Source organism: Ammospiza caudacuta, chromosome 16 (assembly GCF_027887145.1).
Source record: "Ammospiza caudacuta isolate bAmmCau1 chromosome 16, bAmmCau1.pri, whole genome shotgun sequence".
In the NCBI taxonomy this organism is placed as follows: Eukaryota; Metazoa; Chordata; class Aves; order Passeriformes; family Passerellidae; genus Ammospiza; species Ammospiza caudacuta.
The window spans coordinates 551,746-574,530 of record NC_080608.1 but is presented as its reverse complement, the minus strand read 5'-3'; the positions used below and the strand labels follow the sequence as shown (position 1 = coordinate 574,530).

Genomic DNA, 22,785 nt, shown 5'->3' with positions numbered 1-22,785 from the left:
GCTCCGCCACCGCCGCCCTCGCGCCGCTGTGGAGGCGCCGCCGCTCGCGCTGCGCTCGCGGCCCGGCCGGACCCGCCGCCGACACCAAACTTTGCGGAGCGCGCGCGCGCCGCCCCGTCACCGCCCGGGGGCCGCCGCGCGCCCCGCGCCGCGTGCGCCCCCGCCGCCGCCATTGGCCGCCGCCGCCCGCCCTCCGCGCGCCCATTGGCTGCCGCCGCCCCGCACCGGCCTCGCGCCCGGGCGCGGGGGCCGCCGCCGCCGCGGTGACATCACAGGGGCGCGCGAACAATGGCCCCGCGCGGGGCGGGGGCGGGGCCGAGGGCCGCACGTCGGGGGCGCCGCTCCCGGCCCCGGCCCCGGCCCGGCCCGCACCGCCCGGCGCCCCCGGCCCCGCCCCACCACGGCCCCGACGGCCCGAGGCCACCCTACGAGGCGGGACTCCGTCCCCGCAGCCCGCGGCTGCCCAGGCCCCTGCCCCGACGGCAGCGCGGAGCGGGGCACGAGGCCGTTCCCGGGGCCAGCCTGGGGGGCGGCCGGAGCCCTACAGGGCGAGATTCCGTTTGGGTTTAATTTATGGAGCCTGGCGCGGCTGCCGAGCGCGCTGGCAGCCGGTCCCTGACGGCCGAACGGGACTCAAGGCGTTAACAATTAAATAACGCTCGGTGCATTTACTTAGTTCTCTCTTATAAAGGGAAATGAAAACAGGGAATAGAATTTCCCTGTTAATAGAATGTAATGGCATTTGATCAGCACCTGGCAGGGCGAGCCCGGGATGCCGGAGCGGTGACAGGAAGGACTTGATTAGTTTTTAAACCTTTGTATTCAATTACCGCAACGTTCCCAATCGTTTCGCCGGCAGCGGCAGCGAGCGGGACGGACCTGCCGGGCCCAGGCGCCGTGCTCGGAGCCCCGCGGCGGCACCTGCGGGCCCCGTTCCGCGCGGCTCTGCTCCGCGGCGGCCCCACGGCAAAAGCGGGTCCGGTGTGCCTTTTTTGAGACCCCTGTGCTCCGCAGGGGTCGCGGGGTCGGAGCAGGCTCCGGCCCGACGGGGTCCGACGGCCGCGGCGAAGCTGCCGCCCGGAGCTCCCCGGCGCGGGCGCTGACGGAGGCGCGTCCCAGACCCCGGCCGTCGAGAGCGTTTCCCCGGCTCACGGCACCGAGGGACCCCGGCCCCGCCTCGCCCGGCCGTCATTAACGCCACCAGTAAACGCCCAATCCCCCGGCGGGACCGCCGGATGCCACCCGCGGCCCCGGCGGCCCTAATCGGATTGTCCCCGCTCGGTGCGACGGGCAGCGGAGCCGCCATCAGCCGCCGCTCCCCGGAGCGGAGCTAATCCGATTGAGGCGGTCCCGCAAGCTGCTGCGGGGCCGTGCAGAGGCCGCGGGCGCAGCGCCCTCGGGGCCCCGCTCCGGGCGGCCCGGCGGGGCGGGGGCAGAAGGGAAACGGAGAGAGGGGGAAAAAGGAAATTAAAAAAAAAAAAAAAAAAAGAAGAGAAAAGGCAACCGGTGGAGGACAAATAAATAAATAAATAAATAAATAAATAAATAAATAAAGTGCCACCCAGTCCTGGATCAGGGCAGGCTTTGTTAGAGAAAATTGCAGCTCGATCTGCATAATGGGAGCTCGGGCTGCCCAAGGCGATCTTTTTATTGCGTGTGTGTCTGCTGTTATCAATTTTGTGAACGATTTCACAGGGAGCCTGGCAGACTTGAGCTGGAATAATATGCAAAGATGAGCTTTGAATAATGAATGATGTGCTTTTAAACCAATTCCAAAGTGTCTGTGATAGTACAATATGAAAAGGGGTGGTAAGTAATAGTATAGTTAAAAGGCACTAGTATGTTTTTATTACTATATTTAAAAAGATATCTATATTATTTTTGTGAAATGGATAATATATCACAGAGTCTTTGATAATCAGCTAAACAATACATTTTTCTTTGGGAAAACTCTCCTGGTTTTACACAGTTAAATATAGAGTATCAGCGTACAGCTCTGTAACGCTCAGCTACCTTATTAAATATTAACGCTATTTTAATATTAGCTTTTAAATTTAATATGTTGACGTTGTGTAGTTTTACTTTAATTATGTTTTATAATTAATAACCCCGGACGTATGGTATCCTTAAATGCAGCTCTCCCGCAGCCGCGCCGTCTCCCTCGCCCCTCTGCGGGCGGGGGGCGCGCAGAGCCCGCGCAGAGCCCGGATAAACCCTCGCAACCGTGCAGGGCCCGCATAAACCCTCACAACCGCATAGAGCCCGCGCAAAGCCCGCATAAACCCTCACAACCGCGCAGAGTCCGCGCACAGCCCGCATAAACCCTCACAACGGTGCAGAGCCCGGGCAAAGCCCGCGCAGGGCCCGCATAAACCCTCACAACCGCGCAGAACCCGCGCAGCCTCGCACAGCCCCGAACAGCCCCGCGGCCCCTCCCGACCCAAAGGCCGCTGCGCTCCGGCAGGTGCAGCGCTCCTTGGCTCCGTGCCGGGCTTCCCTCACGGCCCCGCTCCGGGTGTGCGGCCCCGCTGCGAGCCCCGGCCCCGCTGCGAGCCCCGGCCCCGCTGCGAGCCCCGGCCCCGCTGCGAGCCCCGGCCCCGCTGCGAGCCCCGGCCCCGCTGCGAGCCCCGGCCCCGCTGCGAGCCCCGGCCCCGCTGCGAGCCCCGGCCCCGCTGCGAGCCCCGGCAGTGCAGGCCCGGCCTGAGGGGCGGTGCTGCTGCGCCGCTGGGAGCCCCCACCCGGCTACGCTGCAGCCCTCCGGGGAGCCGGAGCCCGCTCAGGGCTGGCTGCAGCGGGCACAGAGAGGCAGCGGGACCCGCGGGCAGGCGCAGGGCACCAGCGGCCAGCTGGTGAGAGACCCACACCCAGCTGGGCTCTTGCCAGGCCCCAGCCGTGGCACGGTAAAGCGTGGCATGTCCTGGCCTTGGCCCTTGCATGGAGTGGCACAGAATAGCAGAGCCCATGGCCTTTGCCTGCCATGGCACGGTGAGGCAGAGCGTGCTCGGAGCCCAGCCTGGGAGTGCCAGCCACGAGCAGGCAGCTGCAGGTGCCTCTAACCCAGCACACGGGCAGCAAGGGCTGGACAGAACCAGGGGACAGTGACAGACAGCACCAGGGACAGTGACAGACAGCACCAGGGGACAGTGAAAGCACCAGGGGACAGAGCCGGACAGCACCAGCGGGCGACCACTGGAGCCACGCAGGCAGGAGAGTTCTGGAGGTGTGTGGGAAGGCTGCCGTGGCATTGTCATTCCCTAGGAAATTCTGCTTTCAGAATTTCAGGTACTGTTGTACAGGTATTACCAGATGTGGAGCCAGGTGTGTGGTGCTGGCAGGGAGGAACACGGTGCAGCCCTGGCATGCTGGGGCACAGCTCCCTGGGCCTGAGCCAGCTCTGCCAGGACGCCTGGGCACAGGGACTGACCAGGGCTGGAGAGCCCTGCTCCCAGTCACCTGCAGAGCTATGGGGGAACAGGGTTAAGCAGGGAGAAAAGCAACTAAAGCTGCGGAAGAAGAGTCACCACTCCCTGGCCCCACTGGGCAGAGGAGTCCCCTATCTGTCACTGGGCAGAGGAATCCCAGTGTGTCACTGGGAGTCACTGGGGACAGAGATGTGGCAGCTCTCTCACTCATGCCTGAAACCTAGAGCTGCTCCCGGCTTGGCTGCCAGGAGGTGACAAGAATGGGATGTGCTGCTGCCTGCCATGGTCACCAGGTTTGGTAATGGTGTGCGCAGGCACTCCTCAGCCCTAGGAATGTCCTCAGGATCACAACAACGAGGGGCCTGGAGGGAGGGTGTCAATGCAGCCCCATGTCCTTGCAGGACCCTGATCCTTGCAGGACCCCCACCATGTGCCTGACAGTGGCCCAAGCCACCGTTCAGCTTTTGAAAAGTGCTTCCTGCAGCAGATAATCAAACCACTGATGAGCACTGCAAACAACCCCCTGCACCAGGAAGCAGTAGCAGATGCTGAGATGTTCCTGCTGTAGTTCCAGAGTTCCTGCTGTGTCTCCTGTCTTTGGCAGCAGCTCTCAGACTGGGCAAGGCCAGTCCTGTTCTCCACAGCCTTTTCTGGATGGATATTGCTGCATAAACCCCACATGGTCTGGAGTGGTTACGCAACTCATAAGGAATTCAGCACGACAGAGGACACACGGTGCTTTTCATGTAGCCCTGGAAGCTCCCTGTGCAGCTGGTGGGTGATGCTGGTGTTCATGCAGAGGAGGGACATGTGTGATCTGTGTCCTGGCACCAGCAGGGGAGGGGGAGCAGGACAGCCAGGAGCAGCTTACATGCTGCTTGAACTCTGCCCGTAGCCAGATGTGCCCAGCTGTGGAGGGCAGTGGCAGGCTGTAGCCAGATGTGTCCAGCTGTGGAGGGCAGTGGCAGGCAAGGGCTGAGGTTTGTGCTCCAAAGGGGGATGTGGTCCTGACCCTTGTGCCTTCTGCAGGGCTCAGTGAGACCCTGGGGGTCCTCGTGGTCAGTGATGAGCCCCACCGTGGCCACCAGGCCCCAGGGCAGAGCAGAGGCCTGGCTGCCCATGCCAGGGATGGAGCAGCACCCTGGGTGCCAGCTGTGGCTGTGCTCTCATGGGGCAGCACTGCGCTCAGGCACTCAGCTCCTGGCGCTCAGCAGAGCTGACAAAAAGCCCCTTTTGTTTTCTGTCAGCCCACAAGGGTTAAATCAGCTGCTCTTTTTCTGAGGGAAGGGCTGCAGAGCCAAAGGTCATTCCCCTCTGCCCCTGGCTTTGGGTTTGGAGGGCTGAGCCCCCTCCTGCCTCCCCTCACCCCATGAAGGCAGAGGGGAGGGCAGGGTCATGGAGCTCTGCTCTCGGCAGCCTTTTCCCCATCAGAACAAGGGATGTTCCCTGTACCCCAAGATGGAGGAGATCAGGACTCCTGCCCCACAAGCCCTCCCCAGGGGTCCAGACACACAGCAAAACTCCCTGTCCTCCGTGTCCCATGGGTGGAAGCAGTTCAGCCCCACTCAGAGAGCCAATGCTAATGGGTTCTAAAGCCTCTGACAAATGAACATTCCTTAGTGGCTTCAATCCCTGTTCCAAAACACATATCTGTGGGGTTGGTAACCTTAACTGTGATATTTAAAAAGCCAAAACTTTATTTCAGTTCAGAATCCATGCATCGTTCCACAAATGGCTGAGACTAGGTGAGAAGGAGAGGGTTCAAGGGAGGTGCTGGGGAAGGAGCTACCCCTGAAAGGGAAGAGGGTGATGGGCAGATGGGGCTCCATTTCTTTCTGCCACCTTTAATAAAATCAGGCTGTAGTGAAGCTGACAGGGAACATCCTATTATCGTGGACAAGCCCTGAAAGACACAGAGACATCTGGTTTGAGGGGGAAAGCAGGGAGGTGCCACAGGTCAGGGATGAGCCTGGGGAAGCAGCTGCTTCCTTCCCTCCTTCATCCCTACTTTAAATACCAACACACAGCTGCTGCCAGGTTTTTATACTAAATATGACTTTTGCTGGGCAAATTACATTAGGATGGATGCCACAGGTATCCATTAAGGTTTATTTATTGTGATACCATTTGTATCTCATGCTTATAAATAACTTATGTTATAGCTTTTGTTTGTAGAAATGTAACTTACATATTTTATTATGCTTTCTGTAAACCTCAAAAAGAATTTTGTCAAAGCAGTGCCTCTTAACAGCAGTCTACACCCCGGTACATAAACCTGTAGCAGCATTATTTTTTAATCTGGTGAGGAAGCGTGTTATCCCGCTGCAGTTTGAGAGGTTCGCTGTCATCGTAAACTCCTTGTGCAATAAAACATTAATGAAGGCAAGGAATTGCTCTGTAAGGTGTGCATAGGCTGGGCTGAGCTCTTCACAGGCTTCTTTGCAAGCAGGGCCCATGTTCAGTGTGCTGAGCCCAGTGCCTGCCCCGGCAGCAGAGCCCAGCCAGGCCACTGACTCACACAGGGATGGATGGATGGATGGATGGATGGATGGATGGATGGATGGATGGATGGATGGATGGCACTCACCTGAGCCTCAGTGAGCCCTGCCCTGCTCTGCCTTGCCCTCACTCACACAGGGGTGGATGGATGGCACTCACCTGAGCCTCAGCAGGCCCTGCCCTGCTCTGCCTTGCCCTCACTCACACAGGGGTGGATGGATGGATGGATGGATGGATGGATGGATGGATGGCACTCACCTGAGCCTCAGCAGGCCCTGCCCTGCTCTGCCTTGCCCTCACTCACACAGGGATGGATGGATGGGCACTCACCTGAGCCTCAGTGAGCCCTGCTCTGCCTTGCCCTCACTCACACAGGGATGGATGGATGGGCACTCACCTGAGCCTCAGTGAGCCCTGCCCTGCCCTCTGAGGATATAAAACACTGCTGGGGGAGAACCAGCCCTGTTCTAAAGCCCCCAACTCTCTGTATTGCCAGACAGGCTCACCTTGGTTCTTTGGGAGGAAATTGCTTGGGCTCTGAGTGGCATTTGACATTTCCCATTCTGTTGTTTCCACTGTCTTTAAAGGAGAAAAAAATTCCAAAGCCCTCAAGGCAATTATGTCTTTTCAAAAAATGCATAAGGCATTAGACGTGCTCAATGGATTTCTGTAGTGTCGGTTTCTTGGCTGTTTAGGTGGCCTGGAAAGGCCCAGGGATGGCCTTGAAGAGCCGGCGCTTCAAAGGACGAGGAGAGACTTCTGATCTTTTCTCGGTCTCGGTGTTTATTAATTGTTTATCTAAAAGATTTTCTTTCAGCCCAACAGAGGTCGGCACAGCAAGTCAGCCATGGGCACACTGAGAGCCCCCGGGGCGGTCACTTATCTTTATACCTGAAGTTATGTATACAATATTTATAATTTTTCCCCAATACCTTCTACCCTTATTAACCGGTGCACTTTTAGTAATAACCAATCCCAAAGTGCCACCATCACCACAGAAGATGGAGGCCAAGAAGAAGAAGAAGAAGAACAGGACACGCCCCAATTCCTCCATCTTACTTCTTTAGACCCCCCTGTACCAAAATCCTAAACCCTGTGTTTCACACTCTAATTAACTTATCCCTTCACCATTCACCCAGTGAAATCCTCCCATCCTCATACAGGTGTTGTCTCCTGTGTAGGATCAAAGTCCTGCCACCAGACACTTCTGGCAACATTCCAGGACTCCCGAGCCCCCCAAGGGTGGTCTCGGCCACTCTGCACATCAGTCCTGAGGTGCTGAGATCCCACACTGTAGCCTCCATGGATTACTGCAATCTCTGTGGATTACTGTAACTTCCATGGATTTCAATCTCCATGGATTTCTGTAGCCTCCATGGATTACTGCAATCTCTGTGGATTACTGTAACTTCCATGGATTTCTATAGCCTCCATGTGTCACTTTACCCCCACAGATTACTCCTCAGATGCTCAGCGCTCCTGGAGCTCAGAGCCTTTGGCTGCAATCCTTTCTTGAACTGAGCTCAAATGTGAACAGCGAACTGACAAAACACCTTCCTTCCAGCTGTACTTTCTGCCATCTGAAAATGTGCAGAAAAGTAACAATTGCAAAGAAGAGAACTGGAAAAGCCCTGTAAGAAATACAGGTGTGAACTTTTTCTCCCTGTTGGCCACAATTAATAATTCCCATTCTATCTAAGAAGTGGTGAAATGTTACTGAATTCAAAAATGTCAGCAAACATGACAAATATGTGAAATTTTTTTTTCCTTAGGTAAATAATGGAAAACCCAACTCAATCCCAAAGCAAGTTTGTAATTACACATTAAATAATAGCTTTTCCACATAATACACTGAGTTATGGTTTAAGAGGTTCTGATTTTTATGAAGTCTTTCTTCAATCCATTTTGCATCTCCCCAGCCAGCAGAGCCCCTCCTGGCCAGCACAGGACACCCACTGCTCCCCAGTGTAAGTCTCTTTCTCTTTTCTGCAGTTTTGGATAAACTTTATGCTTTGTAAAGGGTTATAACACCTCCATTTTCTTCTGTGGTTCTTTTTTTCCTGATTCTAAAGACATGGAAAATGTGTACTTGTGAAATAACACATCAGTACTTCACTAAGTCTTGCTCCATCCTCTCTCATTCCACTCTGTGCAACATTCAATTTTCTTGCTACACTTATAGCCTAAAAATGCTTGTTTTCAGTCTTCTTTGTGGTCCTCATTGTCATTAACCACCTGTGCTACAAAGAAATATAGAACATTTTGCAGAAAAATAGTTTGAAAAGGTGTCATATAAAGTTTGTACTGGCTTTCATCTCATTTTCAAACAAATGTGTCTTCAAGAGTGAGCTTAGAGGTTTGAACTGATGAGATATTATTTACTATTATGTACAGAACTGAGAATCATGAACTGACACAAATTCAGAATGAATGCATATCCTTTTTTTCTCTAGTTATACACTATTTTTACACTGTTTCATAAAGCTAAAACAACAGGATTATAAATTTTGATAAGAAAGGCTGAAAACATTCTTCAAAGTAAGGCTGATTTTCCATTGTTTTCACTATTATAAATCTTTACATTTAGGCTAGAGATTGAAAAATGCAGAAAATATCTTAAAAAATAGTTTTCACAAGAGTAAAAAATCTCTCTAACAAATAACAGGGTCCCAGCACTTTCCAAGAGGGTTTGTCAGTCAGTTCTCTGTTTCCAAAGTCCTTGTCAAATCAGATCCACGCCCTTGGGATTGGAGGCCCCTTTGCAGTGCAGAGCTTTGGCCACATGTCTCCAGCATGCTCTGAGTGACCTGGAAAAGCAGACACCAAACATTTGGTTAAAGGAGACCTGACTATGGGGGATACATTGTGAGAGATGGTAAAAATAGAAACTATAATGTGTATTAAATTGAGGGAAAACCAGAGGAAGACTCAGCGGCAGAATCACCAGGTGCCCTCAAGAGCCAGTTCTGTGATGTGTGAGCGAAACATTTGAGAGCCAGCAGAGAAATGACTGCAGCCAGAAGCTTTCCCAGCTCACGTGGCTGAGAAATGTCCTTCCTCCCCAGCCTGCAGCCAAGGGCTCCTTGGATGTGCCTTTAGGCCAGCCCCACCTTCCCCTCGGGAGGATGCCAGAGTCCAGCCTGGCTGGTGACAGGTGGGAGCAGACCCCTCTGGCACAGCACAAACACACAAACCCCCAGCAGCTCACCACCTGCAGCTGGGGTGTGAAATCTGTCTGCCAACATCACCTGGGACTGAAGGACACCTCAGAGCCCAGACATGAACTCCTCCCCAGCAATGAGCACCTTGGCTGCTGTTTGTCCCCACCCAAATCTGGGTGTTTGCTCAGGTGTTCCTGCCCACGGCAATGGGGCTGGAACTGGCTGATCTTTAAGGTCCCTTCCAACCCAAACCATTCTGTGATTCTATTTTTTCAAAACCCAAACACCAAAACAATCCAAAACCCACACAGAAACGATTTAAAGTACCAGATGTGTCTGCACTCCACATTAAGAGTTTTTCAAATGTTCTTTGTCTGTTGCCTCCATGCTCTTTGCTGTGATTGTGTCAGGCTTTGCTGGCTCACAAGAGCCAAGCTAATAAAGTCTCCCCAAAACAGCTCCTGAGGGCTCCTTCCTGCACAGGACTGTGGGGACAGGTGCCTGCAAACTGATGGGATCTCAGCAAAGGTCTCTTTGCCAGATCAGAGGCAATAATCCTGCCTGCCTCCACTGCACGGGGGTGTCTGGAGCAGTGGGGTGAGCTGGGGCTTGTCTGCAGGTACAGGATGCAATTAGCAAGTTATTCCTTATTCTAGTCCTATTTTTTAAATGATTGTGCTTATTTTCTTACTAATGGAAATGGATTTCTGCTCAATTTTAAGCATTTGCAGTTAAAAGGAGCCTCCTGCTTCACAGAAAAGCTAACAGCCACCAGGGCTGAGGTGAAGTGGGACCAGCAGTGGGTGTTGGCCCCCAACCAGCTCCAACACACCCTGGAGAGGTGGCAGCAGCATCCTCGAGTACTCCTCAAGCCTTTTTAGGGTGGTGCCAGTTTGGGCCATCTGCTCTGGGCTCTTGGGAAGCTCAGGCATCTGCATCACTTCCTGTATTTCTCTTCCCATCATATTCTGGCACAGTTACAGGCTACTTAAAGCAGAACTTTTTAGCACCTCACAAGAATGTTGATTTAGCTTAGAAATATGAAACAGGAGGGGACTGTAGTGCTGCCCACCGACCTGCTACCACAGCCAAGCAAGTCAAATAACCCTGTTCAGCCTTTATTACATTGGCTGTGTCAGTCACAGCCTCAGTCATGGCCCTGGGCATCAGCACATCCCTGGGAAAAGCACTTATACAGACAATTATTCAGAGGAGAATGAACCATTCTGATGAACCTGTGCCCACGTACCTGGCAAAGTTCCTGAGCAGTCTGATATTGCACTCCAGAGGAATATTACCCGTATTCCACAAATTTCAGGTGTGTAACGTGAGAACTTGTCAAAGGCAGACTGAGAATCAGCTTTTAGGATGCAAAATGTAGTAGACTTTTGAAGTTAATGTAACTTGTAGGGTGTCACACAGAGCATCAGAAAGCACAGAAGTTTGGGATTTGTTTGCCAGATTTTTTAAAAAACATTTAAAAGGTTTAAACCAGTTTAAATCTTAAACAAATCCCAAATTAATCACACGTCATTATCATCAAAATTACAGTTGTCTGTACATAGGCAAAAATATGGGATGGTGAAAGAAAATGTAATAAAACTGTAACACTAAGGCTAAGCCCTGACAACTCCACAGTTGTGGAGGGAGTTTTTGGTTTAATGTCTCCTTGGCCAATTTCATGCCCCCAGGACAGTTCCTCTCACACCAGCAATACCCTGTGTCACCATCTTTGCTGCCCCTGCAGCAGCACTGGGAGCAGAGGCAGCAGCTGATCCCAGCTGGGTCCTGCAACACTCAAACCACTCTGAACATCCCCTGGGAGCAGGTGTGAAGGACACAGGACCTGCCTGCACCAAACCCCAGCCACACACCAAACCCCAAACCCCAAACCCCAAACCCCAAACACACACCAAACTCCAAACTCCAAACCCCAGCCATACACCAAACCCCAAACACACACCAAACCCCAAACTCCAAACCCCAAACCCCAAACCCCAAACACACACCAAACCCCAAATTCCAAACCCCAAACACACACCAAACCCCAAACTCCAAACCCCAGCCATACACCAAACCCCAAACCCCGAACCCCAAACCCCAAACCTCAACAACAGTGACCAGGGCAGAGTCCAGACTAGAGGAGGCCACAATCCTGAGACCTTGGCCAGTGTCCACAAGTGATTTTTAGAAAAAAGGCATTCCAAGAACTTAACTCAACCCTACAATGGAAAGCATTAAGAGCATCCCCAGGCAACAGCAAAGAATTACATCTGTGTGTCCCCTTCCTGATCACAGCATGCCATGGCACCCATGTGCCACCACCACGGAGCTGAGCTGAGCCCTGGGCTTCCCAAACATGCCCGTCCAGACTGAGCTCCTGCTGCCTCAAGAGAGCAGTGCTGTTGTAGGGTGGGCTGTGGGTATGATTCCATTTTGGCATAATTAACCCTATTGGTGCAGGCATGTGTCAATCCCAATTTTTCTGAGTCCCCCAGTAAACATGATGCCTTCCTTTTGAAATCAATTATAGGCAAAGAAGATCTCATGAAAACAAAAAAGCAGTTCTGGAAGGAGCAGTAAGACCTGGTAACTTGCATGCTTGCTATTTCCCAAGAACTGTAGAGACAGTAAAGGAAGTAAAGGAAGCCATTCCAAATGAATATATCAGCAGTGCACTGGAATGAGCCAAGAAAAGATTACTTTTACAGTTATATGTAAGTACATGTCCTACTTTTTTTCAACATGAAATAAATAACCTTGATGCAAAAAGGGCAATACAAATATTGCAAATCCTATTTCCTGTTCATCACTCTTCCAAAAGAAATATAAGACTTGTTCCTAAGTAAAGGTGCTTATACATATCCATGTCTGCTAAGCAAAACACATAATCATTAGAACTAGTCTAATTTCAGTAAAAAGAATATTCTGATAGTCACAAATTTATTCCTTGTGATTTACAGCTCCATGGTTTTATCTTCAAGTGAAATATTTAATTTCTTCTTATATTGAAGCATCAAAACCATATAATTAATATGTAGTCAGGCTAATCCTTAAGAACTATAAATCAGAAGCATTATATAAACAAAAGTGTCGTCTTGAACAAGATTGGGAGTGCAGAAAACTACTTATATCTCACTTTTATAATGAGGCAGTGACTCAGAGCAGATAGAAAATGATTAGTTTTCCTTCCAAAGTAGAAAATATTGCTTCCATCTGTAAAGTATAATATTGTGATGTCATAAAGTTTTCCTAAACACTGAATTTACCCTTATTCCCTCTCAATCATTTTAAAAGAACTGCTCTCTCTTATAGAGCTTGGATTTAAATCACAGTAACACACCAAGAAGATGAATGACATTGCTGTTAGATATGGCTAAAATTGGATCCTTCAGCACAGGTGAATGATGAGACAGCGCTTCTCTTCTTGATATATTTTCTTCTTCTATTAGTTTCCTTCCATGGCTGGGATTTCAGTTTGAATTTTAATGTACGCGGTTGCTGCTAATCTTAGTGTCTGATTTTTTTTCCAGCGCCCTCTTATTGTATAGACAATTCATTCTCCAAAGCAGTAATACACTGAGGCTTGTGAGTGCCCAGGAGATAAAGCAATTCAGAATAAAGTTAGAGCCAGCTCTGCAGAAAGGCACAGACAACAGGTCAATATTCTCAGAAACAACCCCTTGCCACACAAACAATGCACACCTCTGGATCAAGGCTGTCCCTCGGAGGGCTCCCATCCCACAGAACAGCGTCCCTAGGAAGTCACCAGGGAAACATGATGGGCATATCCAAATTCACAGCTTTAGATTTTATTGAAAGGGTGAATTGCAGCCTATTTCCTGCTTTACAGAGTCTGCCACAGATGCACACAACCCAAACTGCAATCAATGCCAGTAGTTAAGTGTGAGCACTCAGATTATCCCCCCCAAAGCCAGTTGCTCCTGGGAAACCATTCAGAGAAGGAAACTGGTTAACTATTTTTTGAGGAAGCAATTTTTCTGATGTGATTTGCATGGTGTTGTTGTTTTATCTTTCTGTCTAAAAGCCTGATGAGCTTGCATAACTTCTGCTTAATTCTGGAAATATGAAAACAAAGTTTATTAGGAAAAGGTTAATTATATCCTTGCAGGATCGAAGGTTGGGTGTAAAGGTTGAGGTAAAAGTTTGAGAGGATTTTTCATCGAAATGGACCCACTCAACCTCTGGGAACAATCTGTAAGATGCTTACAGAGTGCATGGGCTGAAATCCACTCTTCATTCCTAACACGAGCATAATGGAGCAAGGACCAGGGACAGAGATGGCAACTGGGAGTGCAGCAGGCAGCTCTGTTCTATGTGTAGTGATTATTTTTACTATTTTGGCATGTGATCAGGCAGAATTTCCTAAACATTCACTTTCTCATTAAGAAGTGTGAGTCTAAGCAGCAATCTTGACACAGGCCATTGGTTTCTTCGGTCTCCAAAGATGATGGTGATCATTAGGACTGACATCACCTGAAAGAAGAGTCAGACAGTTTACATGAACATGGATGCTGTTGTTAAGCTGTATGATGTGCTGAGAAGGAAAAATGCATGAAACCTTTACTAATCCTGCTGAAATCACTGATGATTCCTATATGAACATGGTATTACAAAAGTCCCTCTTCCAAACAAATATTTCTATAATCAAAACTACCAAGTGAAGAAAGTGAAAAAAAATATTGCCCAGGCTCATCTCTAAAGCCAAAGTTGAATAAAACCTGAAGTGTGAACTGACACTTAGAGCAGAGTTAATTGAGGTACAGGCTTTGAAGCTCCCTCCAGGATTTTCCCCCTTGTCACACTATTTCCAGAGAGCAACACATGTGCCCAGCAATCTGTACGAGTTTGAGACAAAACCCAGGCTGCTCTTCAAGGTTCTGGTTTTCTCACATCCAACTTTCTCTGTGCAGGACACTGCCAGGACTGGAGAGGAACACCCCCTATTGCAACCAAGGCAATTGTGATTACAGCAAAAGGTCTTTAAACCTGTACCCTTTCCACCCTGCCTCAGAGTTTAGACATTTGAGTTTATTCTCTGACTTGCTTTACAGAGCTCTAGAGCAGGGATGCAGCCACTTCTCATCTCTGTAAAGCACTGAGATCCAGCAGCTCACACACTTAGGTTGGCACCTAAGCAGAAGCTGCACAATTCACTTTGCCTTAGAGCCCCACAAAGCTCTGACTCTGAGCCCTCTGCTTGTTCAGCTCTACTCCTGTACCTCTGGTGTGTCTAGCTGGGAAGGATAAGACTTATCTTAGTGATTGGCACCATTCTTGTACAAAGAAATTACAAAATAACGATGGAATCCATTTAAAGATAAAATGCTCTGAGATAGTCCCAAACGCCAAAGGCCACAACATATACAAACCTAAAAACATTAGTTAGAGATTAAACAGAGAGAAAACTTGTAAAATGTCACCAGTAAATAGTTTGACTCACATTTATAAAATATCCACACCCTAAAACCAAACACAGAAGAAGTAGAAAATCATTAAATCCTTTCTTGTAGGCCAATGAGCAGCTGTGAGCAGGGTCTCCAGAGAGCTGCCACACTGCAAACTAGCCTGTAATAACTGGCCAAGGCAAAGTCAAACAGCATGTTTCACTAAATGAAAAAGATGAATGCTAGCACTACAAATCACCTGGAACACAGAGATCCACAAATCATTTCAGCATCCAGGTTAGGAACACATGGTCTGTCATGGGAAAGGCCAGTTCTTCACTTGATTTCACAGTTATGCATGACACCAATTGTGCTCCATTACTCAGAGGCCAAAAACTGTTCCATCTGCTTTGGAACCAGAGCAAACTATTCCAAACCTCTGCACAAGCACCAATAGGGGCTTGTTTTCCAAACATGAAGAATAATTATGACTCCTTATAATTCATTCCTCGCTAGGTTTTCATCTTCACAGCTTGTAACAAAGCCAGTTGTTGGGACAGAAGCACTTTTAAAGTTATAAAGCAATGAAGCTGGAAGAGAAGCTGCCCTTCCATTGCAAAGGCTGCTTTGCTGTGCCAGGTTATCAACAGAACATTTGCAACACTGCAAGTCCTGTAACTCACTTCTCTTTGCCATATGTTTGGATGGATCCTTTACTATGCTGCAAAAAAACACATTTTGGCAAAAAACCCATTACAGTAACACCAGAGAAAGCACTATGAGTATTTCTTTACAAAGGATTTAGAAGGGAACATGCACAGATTTTAACAAAATACTTGTCGGCTAATAGCATTCATTGTTTCCATTCAGATCTGAAAAATCACCTTTTTTTTCATTGTTTAGCATATCAGATTTGGTGGGTTTTTAAAGCTCCAGCTTTGGAGTCTGCTCTTAATTTAAGATCTGTAATTACTAACTTAAATGTCTTTGGAATTCTTAGTTCTTTCATCACCAATTTTTCCTCTATCAGTGAACAGATCATAATTTACTAATAACACTAGGAAGATTTCAATACTCCAGGATTATTAACTACTTTAAATTTTAATCTGTTTTTTAAAATATTTATTTACTAGAAAGTTTGGCTTTCATATTGATATTTTTCATGTTCAAAGCTAAAATTTCCAGATGAAATGCAGAAAATAAAGCCTTTATTTATCTTGAAAGCAAGAATAAGCCCATTATTCCTGAACTAAAAATATTTAACTGTCAGAAACAGCACATCAGCTGAGCTTTGTAATATATAAGAGTTTAAGAACCACGTGCCTTTTCCCCTGCATGATGAAACCACATTAGTCCAAGACAGAATATTATCAAGCTGTCCAGAGCAGCATGGAAGGTTGGTGACACTGCAGCTCCTCTCCCTTATGACTTTCATATTTCCTTTCTTTTCCCTCCCCAGTCCCTCCCAGCCTGGTGCCAATTTCCATGACATGTACAGGAAGAAGAGAGGGGTTGTGGCAGGAGGAGGGAGGGAGAGGCAGGAGAGGAAACACGGGCAGTCCATGAGCCCAGGCAATGGATCCAGAGCCCTTTCCAGAGCCTTCCACTGCCCTCAGGCCGAGCCTGGCATCCCCCCCCAGACCAGATTCCTCCAGATTCTCCTCAGAGTATGTAGCATTTCACCCTCTTTATGCACACTTCCAGTATATGTATTTAAATAAACATTAGTAACTAAAATTTCAGGATTCAACAGCTGAAGCTAAAAAGTGTGAGGGACTCAATTCTGTACCTCTGTTGCAACAGTTCAACAGGCACTGCTCTTTTTGCCTGCTTTTATGAGAACTAAGCAAATGGCTGAGAAAAAACCCAATCCTGGTGCCAGGACAAGGCATCTGGGAGACACACTGCACACCATGAACCAGAATGTGCCAGCAGCTGATGGACTGAAATATTCTTCAAATGTGTCTCTCACAGGGCATTCCCAGCAGTTTTACATCCTGCTGGGAGACTCCCATTCTCCCAGTGTCCAAAAGGGTGATGTGAAAAAGGAGCAGCTACAGGGAATGTGGAGCTCTGCATTTCCCAACACATCTTCAGAACTGGCCAAAGGGCTGAGTGTGGGAATTCACTTGAAGCAGATCCAAGTCATCAGCCAGCAGAAATAGTCCTAAAATAAGAGTGTGTGAACTTAGGTCAGAGCTGACTTTGTATATAAACAGGAGCATGAGCACTCTCAGGACACCCTCAGGACAGGTTTAGCCCCTGCCATGTGCACCAGAGCCATTGTGGTCTGGTTCTTATGTTAATAGCACAATAACCCAGAGCAGGAGTGCAAAGAGCTCCTTCCAAAGCTTCCCCTCCCGGTTCCCCACCTTTAGCCAGCAGTGATCTGCCCTGCAGGGCATTGATGGGATTACAAAGCAGAGGTTTGTGCTGTGCCATGGAGCCACCACAGCTCTGCTGGGCAGGGGCAGCAGCTACAGTCTGCACCTGCGCTGTTCACAGCACAGCTCGGCCCTGCCCCAGCAGGGTTTCCAACAGTCGTTGTCTGAGACCCCATTCCTACATGACAGAATGTGTTATTTTCAAATTGCCGTTGCGTCTGAATTTTTTCCAAGAAGGACTGTCACACATCCAGTCTCATTCATCAGAACTGGGTGCACCTCTGTCAGGGGAGACCATGCTGACACCCACCACAGCTGCAGAAGTGATGCCAGTGGCCAGTGCACACTGCCCCAACAGGAAAGCACTGAGTCTCACAGGGTGGAGCAATTTTGCTTGGTCCAAGGGCTGGCTACATCACATTCTGGGAGCAGAACAGTTAACAGCAGCAGGACTGACAACGCCTGATGAATGAAATCCCTCCTCCTTCTGAAGGATATATTTCATTAATTATTACCTTCCAGGGTGTGTTGACTTGCTCCTGTCTGTGCAGAATTTCATGTAAACCCTCTGCTGAATGTCACATGCTCATGCGCTGCCTGAAGTGCAGGATTTTGTATCTGGGTACCTGCTGTAGCTGACAGATGTTTACAAACTCATGTATCTGCACAGCTTCTTCCTGCCTATCCATCTGTGCTCCCTGTTAGACAGCAAGTTATTCCACCTTAGGCTGGAATAATTTAAGATTGTGATATCAATCCTTAATCTGCATTTTTTAGCTGGTAGCATGCAGAGATTTTAAGTTACAGCTACTAGACTGTCATTTTATATTAATCTAAGCTGCTTATTTAAGATTCAGCTATTTCTAAACAAGTGGCTGTAACTATATGGTGCTACAGCTGTTTTTAATGATGGCAGGACTGTGATTAACTGGGACCTGTGGAATGCACAACCTGTCATAATTCATAACAGAAATTTCAGGATGGTCTGATGTACCAGAGGGCTGAGCTCTTTCAGAACTTCACAAAAAAAAAAAAAAAATTATTACCCATTCCTCTCTGCTTTTAGCAGCACATGACAAAGCAGACAGGTTCAGGGCTTTCCAGCACAGGCTCATCTCTGAGGATCCTTAATCATCTTAAGATCCTTACATCTTTTACAGTCCCCACAGTGAGAGCCTCTCTGTCTGTACAGCCAGCCCTCTTGTCTGAGAGGTGACACAGGATGGAGCTGGGGTCCCCTGCAAGCATCTCTACCCCAGTGATGAGTTACACATTATTTAATCCTCTTGGGAGGACAGAACATCAATTTCACCTACAACAACACCTTCCAGTAAGGGCTCAGGGCAGGTTTAGGGTGAGTTCAGAGCAGGCTCAGGCTGGGCTCAGAAGAGGCTCAGAATAGGCTCAGAACAGGCTCAGGCTGGGCTCAGGCTGGGCTCAGAATAGGCTCAGAACAGGCTCAGAACAGGCTCAGGCTGGGCTCAGGCTGGGCTCAGAACAGGCTCAGAACAGGCTCAGAACAGGCTCAGAGCAGGATCAGAACAGGCTCAGAGCAGGCTCAGAGCAGGCTCAGAGCAGGCTCAGAACAGGCTCAGAGCAGGCTCAGAACAGGCTCAGAACAGGCTCAGAGCAGGATCAGAACAGGCTCAGAACAGGCTCAGGGCAGGATCAGAACAGGCTCAGAGCAGGCTCAGAGCAGGCTCAGAGCAGGATCAGAACAGGCTCAGAGCAGGCTCAGAACAGGCTCAGAACAGGCTCAGAGCAGGCTCAGAGCAGGATCAGAACAGGCTCAGAGCAGGCTCAGAGCAGGCTCAGAGCAGGATCAGAACAGGCTCAGAGCAGGCTCAGAGCAGGCTCAGAACAGGCTCAGAGCAGGCTCAGAGCAGGCTCAGAACAGGCTCAGAGCAGGCTCAGAACAGGCCCAGGGCAGGCTCAGAACAGGCTCAGAACAGGCTCAGAGCAGGCTCAGAACAGGATCAGAACAGGCTCAGAGCAGGCTCAGAACAGGATCAGAACAGGGTCAGGCTGGGCTCAGAACAGGCTCAGAGCAGGATCAGAACAGGCTCAGAGCAGGCTCAGAACAGGCTCAGAGCAGGCTCAGAACAGGCTCAGAGCAGGCTCAGAGCAGGCTCAGAACAGGCTCAGAGCAGGCTCAGAGCAGGCTCAGAACAGGCTCAGAGCAGGCTCAGAACAGGCTCAGAACAGGCTCAGAGCAGGCTCAGAGCAGGCTCAGAACAGGCTCAGAACAGGCTCAGAGCAGGATCAGAACAGGCCCAGGGCAGGCTCAGAGCAGGCTCAGAACAGGCTCAGAACAGGCTCAGAGCAGGATCAGAACAGGCTCGGGCTGGGTTCAGCTCCATGGACACATGCCAGCAGCAGAGCCAGAGGCTTCCCCCACACAGCAATAATAACCAGAGACAATTAGAACAGGGGTAATTATTTTAACCATATCAATTGATATGGAGATGATTAGCAGGAACAAGAAGCAGGGTGGGCTTTAAACCACCCCTTGAAGGAAATGAGGGTGGGAGAAAGGAGCAGCTGGGCTGTGCCCACTGTGCCAGGGTGGTCTGGAGGGCACAGTGACCCCTCTGCTGGCTCCAGCAGAGCACTGGATCAGCACACAACTTAAAAAGCCTAAAATGAGTATTAATTACCCATTGCCTAACAGATTGCAAGCCTCTTCTGTTTTCAAACTGTTCATAAATAGATTCTAATTTCTTCTGTGGAACAATTAAAAGTGTTTTTGTTATCCTGATGAACTGAACTGTAACCAAAGCTTTTGCAAATAAACACAAAGACAGATGATAAAGCTGGTAATAAGCAGATTGCTCCTGTGTCCTGAGCAGCCACCAACACTTGGCAGTGAATATCATCTTTCACAACAACAACAACAAAGGCTAAGAGCACACGGCTATTTCATGCAGTCATCAAAACAAAATGCACTGAATATTATATTTCATACTAAATACATTACCCTGGCAGTTTGACACTCAGCATTTCAATAGATATTGCATCTCTCTAACATTCTGCCTGAATTTCTGCAGATGGACTTTTAAGTATCAATGGAAGATTACTTTACTTGTCATGCTAAAAAGATTTTAAAGAATGGTTGCACACACTTCATTTTTAATTTTTTCTATTTCTTTTTCTTTAAAGGAAAACGACTTACGAATTCAAAAACATGGTTCTACTGAGAGGTCACAGCCCATGTTGCTGCAGCCCTTTGTGTGTGGTGCTCTTCCAGACACTCAAATCTCTCATTTGATGTGCCCAGCAAAGCAAAGGGAGGATTTCTTCAAGTTAAACTCAGCTTACCTAGACAATGCTGTGCTAAGCTGAGAGAAGGTAACAGCATGCTCAGATCTCATCAAGCCATTGTGACATTGGTTTTTTTTTAAACTCTATTTTATTTTAAAGCTGTGAAGCTTCTTGGAGACATGCAAAAGACATGCAAATACTCAAGAATCTCAATTCTCAGTAAAAACTCCAATTGAGTATGCACCAAAGGAATAAAACCCAGCTGGAGGTCATGACTTCAGAAGACATCTCGAGCACACAAATATCTCTCAGGATCACAAATAGACAAAACCAACAGAATTAGCCCATGAAAAATGTGTATTCTGAGGTTCAGTTCCAGAGTCCTGAAAATCAGACATCTGCCAAGGTTAAGTGGGACACATATTTAGGGTCTGCCAGTCACTTACAGAGTTTTGGGCACAAACCCTCACCTGTCTCTGCTCTGACTCCCAGTCAGAATGCCCAGGAACTGCCTCATCCAACCCTGGACCTCCACACCAGCACCATCTCGGCTGCTGCCTTCAGATCCAACAGCAATTAACATCTTTGTAAGCTGCAGCTATTCTAGAATTTTAAATTTACTTTTTTTTTTTTCCAAATGGAGGAGGGAGTTCATTCACAGCGAGATTCATCACTCACATGGCAAATCTGCCAGTAGCAGATCACAGAATGGATTGTTACCTTTCCCTATCCATTTTGCAAAGATATTGCTTTCTTTCCAGACTGCAAGCATCACTTCTAACTGGATTTTGAATTATAATGTGAACTTTACAGAATTATTGGTGCTATTCATATCACTAGTTAGATTCTATGGAACAGTGATATTTTTTGACCTTCCCCAAACCAGCACCTCTTAGTGTTTATTATCATAACAGAACCACAGCCAGCAAAAATTGAACATTTCCAAGTAAAGTATTACATTGCAGGGAGTAAACAAGGAATAAAACATTTTTATACTTCTCCCTAAACTTATTTGCTTTTTGAAAATACTTATGCAGCACAAAGACACGAGTTTAGTGAGAAATACAGCCAATTCCTCTCGTTTAATTGAAACATTTATGCTTTTTGTTCTGCTAGCAAAAAGCAATGAATAGTAATATTGCAAGATAAATACACAAGAAACTTATAGATATGATTGTAAAACAACATCATCCTAATGTTTCCACTTAATTACCCTGAAATGTATTCTATTTAATATTCATTACTCAAAAGCCAATTTAAAAGAGAATGAGGTGAAGGGACTTATTCAGAAAGACGGACTGTCATTCACTGCAATAGTTATCTAATATACAGAAGTTAATAAAGCAGATTAATCTACAAGTCCCTTTAAGCCATCACTGAGTTTAGAACAACTGCCTCTTTGACCCCTAACCCTCCCGCTGCGCACCAGTAGCAGGTGCCAGCTGCGCTGAAGCGACGGCTGAGGCGTTTTAAGGCAAAGCCTTTTCTTGCTTTGCTTCTGACCAGCAGCTGACCCTGTAGAAGCGATTGTTTCATGTGCTGGCCTAAAGGCTACACAAACCAGCAAGGGATAAACAAAAGCAGACACGGAGCAGCTGCCTGGCCCGGGGCCCTGCGGCGCCCACACCTCGCGCGGCGTGCGCGGCTTTGTGCGCTCCCGGGCTGGTACAAAGCGCGCTCGGGACTTCTCCCCAGCCCAAAACCGCTCTGCCAACTGCAGCGCAGCCCGGATGATTGAGAGGGGATTCCCAATTTGATTTAGCGCCATTATTAAGACCGTGAAATCTTCCGATAGATCACTAATGATGATGTATTTTAACATTAAAAGTCTTAAAATTAAATTACTCCGTTCACATGATAACGAATCACAATGAGGCTTTAAACAAAGTGGAATTAGAAAAGACACTAAGCTCATTAATTTTTTCGTTTGTTAATTGACAGCACACATAGTGATAACTATACATTTAGCAATATACTTGGGAGTGGGATTGCTGCCGTTTTTATACGTGAACAGTAAGAAGCACGTATAAAAGAGAAGCAACTGTAGCTTTCATTAATATAACACAGCTTTGACATAGTTATTTTGCTGATGCAAATTACACAACCACAAAAACAATCAGAGTAATGATTAAATGCAGTTATGTACATGGGAGACTACTAGTGCAAATGTTAACATATTTAAATGGGTTCCTTCATTAAAAAGATTATATATGATATTAAACCATCAATCAAATCGAAACACTAGAGTCTAAACGTATTGTCACTGGCTAAAGTAAATGACTTTGAGACTGAATTTTGGCTCACTCAATATGATGCCTTTTCTGTTGCTTAGCCACCCAAATCTCTGCTGGTTTGGCTACAGCTGGTATATCGCAATCCCTTTCAATTAATAAAGTTATGGTAGTATTGGATAACATTTTTAAATTGGGCTAAGAGGCTGAAACAGATGTCCCAGGGAAAATCCTTCTCACTATTTTATCACAACTTTCAAGCCTTGAGCCAGCAAAAGCTGAGCACCCTCCTCCTGATTCAGCTGAGCCTTTAAACACATTTGATTTTAAGCATAGGAACAATCACACCTGTGGGTTTGATCTGCTCTTAAGATGAAGTGTATGCTCACAAATATGAGCAAGGGTCTTAGGCACTCAAC

General features: G+C 48.1%; 1 long non-coding RNA gene across 2 annotated transcripts in view; it reads right to left on the bottom strand.

Moving 5' to 3' along the window:
- Positions 1 to 7,560: 7,560 nt before the first annotated feature.
- The window catches only part of LOC131564877 (uncharacterized), a 38,290-nt gene continuing 23,065 nt past the window's right edge, over positions 7,561 to 22,785 (bottom strand). The window contains exon 4 of one of the 2 annotated variants that reach the window (XR_009275416.1): positions 7,561 to 8,728. This is a non-coding gene — a long non-coding RNA (uncharacterized LOC131564877). Of the gene's footprint in view, positions 8,729 to 12,918; positions 13,580 to 22,785 lie in introns of those variants that run through there. The other variant, XR_009275417.1, reaches the window with a different exon arrangement.